The following is a 5,281-nucleotide window of genomic DNA, read 5'->3' as shown; positions in this document are numbered from 1 at the left end:
AATACAGAAATAAACCAGAGGCTGAATAGTCAGCCAACAACCTCATTTACCTCATAAATTGACCTTCTCACAAGTAAATAACACACATTTCAACTTCTAAAAGGTGAATATATGAATAATACAACTTTAATCAGTTATATCATTGGGATTTCTACATTAGAATTCCATTTAAAATATTCCACTGCTAAAAATGTTTTTAAAAACTGGTATAATGTACTATTCAGAGTTTCATTACTGAAGTCTATGCTACCTAGATTCAAATCCCACTTCCAGCACTTACTATGAGGAACACTTCGATCAAGATTTAATCTAAAACTCAAAACCCTATGAAATACTGGTAACGGCAGTATTGATGTTATGAGGCTGTTTTGAAAATTAAATGAGATGGACTAAGTATTTAGTATTATATACAGCTATTAACAATTACTGATCTGAATTCAAATGAGATGGGACCAGTATTTGTAAGCAAAAAATTCAGATTATAAAAATCTTTACTAATGTTGTTTGCTCAGTTAGTATTTGTTATTTAATTAAATCTCATTCCCAAAAGGACTGACAGCAACTTAAGAATACATCTAAGTTCCAGCTACTCAGAAGCCTGAGGAAGGAGAATCACTTGAACTTAAGAGTTAGAGACAAGCCTGGGCAACACAGTGGGACCCCCATCTATACAATTTTTTTTTGAAGTTTAAAAAAGAAGGGCCAGGTGCAGTGGCTTACACCTGTGATCCTAGCATTATGGGAGGCCAAGGCCAGTGCATCGCTTGAGCTCAGAAGTTCAAGACCGGTCTGAGCAAGAGCGAGACCCCATCTCTAAAACTAGCCAGGAGCTGTGGCAGGCAACTATAGTCATAGCTACTCGGGAGGCTGGGATCACTTGAGCCCAAGAGTTTGAGGTTGCTGTGAGCTGTGGCACCACAACATTCTAACAAGGGTGACAAAATGAAACTCTGTCTCAAAAAAGAAAAATATTTTTTTAAAGAAAGAATGCCTTTAGTAGAGGAGTATAAAATATAGATGTACAAAGCACATCAAAGGAAAATAAAGGTAGGAAAATAAATTGTAGTCAAAATAACATCTATTTATAAATTCAGATCACATAAATTAGTCACATAGCTAACCAGGGATATACTATTTCCAAACAGTTGGCTCTTTTTTCCAGAAGCCTCAACAGAAAGAAACACAATCCGTTATGAGATTCACACCAGGAAAAACATAACATTTTCTAAGAGAACTAAGCAAAATTTTTTATGGACTCCTATGAAGATCAATAAAGGAGCTACCACGTAGCATGTGCTAGTTCTCAACTAGGAGAGGTACCATGGCCCACTACTCTCCCGGCTCACTCCCATACCCAAGGGGCCATTTGAAAACCTGCTTGGATACCTTTCATTGTCAGAGTGGTGGGCGATGCACTGCCATTTAGTTAGTGGGAACCAGATAACACACAATGCGTCTGAAAGCCTGAATCTGGGATCAACAAACTTTTTCTGTCAAGAGACGGTAAGTGGTTGAGTCTTTGCAGGCTATATAGATAGGGTCTCTGTGGTAGCCACTCAATTTTGTCATTGTAAGTGGGAAAGCAGCTATAGACAATATATTAAAAATTAAGCATGGGTGTGTTCCAAATGGACACTCAAGACAGAATTCATATAATTTTCACATGTCACAAAATGCTACCCTGTTGATTTTTTCCAAATAAAAGTAGAAAAACCACTCTTAGCTATGGTGGTGCTAGACGAAAGCAGGTGGCAGTTAAGATGCAGCCAGGTTTATTGAACCCTGTCTGCATGTGATGAAAAAAAATCCCACCTCAAGTGCCAAGAGGAAAGACCCATGGCATTTCCTAAATGGTATTCCTGTAGAGGTATATTATCAAGTTTCCTTCAGGTTTTACTGAAGAGGCAGGCTGAATGTATAAAAAACATTATGTTAGGCTGGGTACGGTGGCTTACGCTTGTAATCCTAGCACTCGGGGAGGCCAAGGTGGGTGGCCGATCCCTTGAGCTCGGGAGTTAGAGACCAACCTAAGCAAGAGACCCTGTCTCTACAAAAAATAGAAAAACTGGTTGGGTGTGGTGGCACACACCTGTAGTCCCAGGTACTTGGGAGGCTGAGGCAAGAGGATCTCTTGAGCCCAAGCGTTACTGGAGCTACGATGATGCTACAGTACTCTCCCCAGGGTGACAGAGTGAGACTCTGCCTTGAAAAACAAACAAACAAAAAAATTATGTTGGTAGCACCAGTATGCTAAACACGATGCTACCTTTCACTATCTTATCCTTGGAGACTTCATTTCTCTTAAATGAACTCTTAAACAGGAAATCAAATGGTGGAGTTTGGAGGTTTTATTCTCTGTGAACTTCCCAGAGTATATATTCTCCAGGTAGGACCATGTGGTTTCAGCCAGGCATGTGAGCTTATTGGCATCTTCTTAAAATTCAGGAAATTAACTAGAGTTTGGACTACTTGATGGCCTGCTAGGTACAGTGGCTCATGCCTGTAATCCTAGCACTTGGGGAAGCTGAGGGAAGGAGGGGGGGGAAGATCATTTGAGCTCAGGAGATGGGAGACCAGCCTGAGGGACAGCAAGACCCCATCTCTACTAAAAACAGAAAACAATTAGCTGGACACTGTGCTGGGCACTTGTAGCCCCACCGACTTGGGAGGCTGAGGCAGGAGGATCACTTGAGCCCCGGAGTTTGCGATTGCTGTGAGCTAGGTCGATACCACAGCACTCTAGCCTGGGCAATAGAGTGCGACTCTGCTCAAGAATAAACAAAAACAAAAGTTAAAATTCAGGAAAGTAACTGGAGGTTGGACTGCTTGATAGCCATCCCCCTAATGTATGAGGATAAAGCAAACAGAATAACTGCAGGCAGTTATTAATCTACTTTAACACAAGATTTAAAAAAGTGACAGAAGTCTTAAAGTATTTCTTCCAAATAATTGACATGAAATTCACAGAATGTAAAATTTAATCATTTTAAAGTGAACAATGCAGTGGTATTTAGTTCATTCACAATGCTGTCAACTAGTACGAATATCATCTAGTTCCAAAACATTTCTATCATTTCAAAGCAAAATTCCTTACCTATTAAGTAGTTTCGCTCCATTTTCCTTTTCCCTATCCCCTGGCAACCACCAATTTGTGTTGTCACTATTGATTTATCTATTCTGGATATTTCAGATAAATGGAATATATAATATATGACCTTTTTAAACTTTCACTTCACAATGTTTTAGGGGTCCATGTATGCTGTGGTGTGTATCTTACTCCATTCCTTCTTATGGGTGAATAATATGCCATTGTGTGTGTGTCTATCTGTGCATATTTATAGGCACATACACCCCTCTCACAGATCCCACTCACATGTGTTTAACACGTTAAACACATTATATTTAGCATTCTGAGGAACAGCCAAACTGTTTCCCCCGCAGCACCGAATCAATTTGCATTTCCACCAGCAAAGGAAAAGGGTTCTAATTTCTCTACGACTTCACCAACACTTATTTATCATTTTTTAAAAGTAATGAATGTGACGTGGTATCTCACTGTGGTTTCAATCTGTACTTCCTTAATGACTAGTGATGCTGTGCATCCTTTCACATGTTTGTCACTTATGTGTCTTTGTAGAGAAGTCCTCTGCCCATTTTGAAGTTAGGCTGTCTGTCTATTGTTGAGTTGCAAGATATACACTCTGGGTACCAGGTCCTCTATGATCTGCAAATATTTTCTCCCCTGGTCCTAAATTTTTATGCCAGTGGGCCAGTGGTTTCTTTTTCTTTTCCTTCTTTTTTTTTGAGACAGAGCCTCAAGCTGTCACCTTGGGTAGAGTGCCATGGCATCACAGCTCACAGCAACCTCCAACTCCTGGGCTTACGTGAGTCTCCTGCCTCCGCCTCCCAAGTAGCTGGGACCATAGGCGCCAGCCACAATGCCCGGCTATTTTTTGGTTGCAGCCATCATTGTTGTTTGGTGGGCCTGGGTTGGATTCAAACCTGCCACCTTAGGTGTATGTGGCTGGCGCCTTAGCCGCTTGAGCCACAGGTGCCGAGCCAGTGGTTTCTTTTTCTAAAGAACAACTCTTTTTTTTCTTTCCAAATATATATTCCAAATTTCTTATATTTCTACATATGGAACTCCATTCCAATATAAAAACTCCATTCAAATACCTCTTTTATTCAAAGACATAAAAATAAAGCTCATAAGAATGGAAAAACCTGGAACCCTGACAACTTGGCATCTTTCTGTAGCAAGTTACAGAACACTCACACGAAGCAGATAAAACACAAACAAAGTATGTGTTTTCCCCAGCACTGAATAACTTTGTACAAATTTTGAATCTGTCCAAAACACAGTGGAGCACAGTCTAAAAGATATTCTCTTACACCAAAGGTCATTCTGTTAAAATATTTGAGATTTCTAGGGCATGTGCACCAGGAAGGACTCTTAACAGCCATTTGCTCCAAATCGGTAGCAGGCCTGCTAACAATACAGAAATACTCTGGAAGGTACCTGCCTCCCTGCCATTTAAAAGTAAAAAAATCTGAAATAAGGACCTTAAATCAAACAGTACATTATCATAAAAAGCAGCAGAAAGGGAATAACCAAAGGTTGGTTAGTGGATATAAATCTACAGGAAACTGGGAGGAGTAAGTTCTGGTATTTTACAGCACTATAGCCTGATTATAATGAACAACAATTTATTGTATACTCTGAATGGATTTTGATTTTGAATGTTCCTAACACAAAAAAAATAATAAACGTGTTAAGGTGATGGGTATGCTGAGCACCTAATTTAATCATTACATGTTATATACGTGTATTGGAAAATCACATTGTACCCCATAAACATGTGCAGTTATGATGAATTAATTAAAAATAATGACAAAAATGCACTATCAGAGTATATCATCAAAAGATGTTTATCATTATACAACTATAGTTCAGTGAATTTATAAAGAAAGTTTTTGAAGTCTGAAAAAAGCAGAGAGGTTCAAGCATTTATTTTGTGAGAGTCCACTACTTCATTAGAAATATCATTTAAAGGAAAATAATACATGAGCAACAATTTTAAAAAGTACACATTTACGGCTGGAGTAGGGATAATTTGTTTTGAGCTGCCATCTATATACTTGATCTCACCACGTACTCAATCACATGGATTAATCAGGAGATAATGTTACAGGGGGGCTGTCATGTGTGATAATACAAAGAAAAGTTATCTGGCCTGCAAAGTCTTTTATTTATTTATTTATTTATTTATTTATTTATTTT

The 5,281-nt window shown here is 38.8% G+C and overlaps 1 protein-coding gene across 4 annotated transcripts in view; it reads right to left on the bottom strand.

Moving 5' to 3' along the window:
* Positions 1-5,281, bottom strand: part of UBR2 (ubiquitin protein ligase E3 component n-recognin 2) — a 117,126-nt gene that overhangs the window by 81,764 nt on the left and 30,081 nt on the right. The gene's annotated exons all lie outside the window — the stretch shown is intronic.

The sequence above is a fragment of the Otolemur garnettii genome, unplaced genomic scaffold (genome assembly GCF_000181295.1).
Source record: "Otolemur garnettii isolate 467f Iridium unplaced genomic scaffold, OtoGar3 scaffold00031, whole genome shotgun sequence".
Taxonomy (NCBI): Eukaryota; Metazoa; Chordata; class Mammalia; order Primates; family Galagidae; genus Otolemur; species Otolemur garnettii.
The sequence above is the reverse complement of the archived record's forward strand: the minus strand, read 5'-3'. Positions and strand labels throughout refer to the sequence as shown.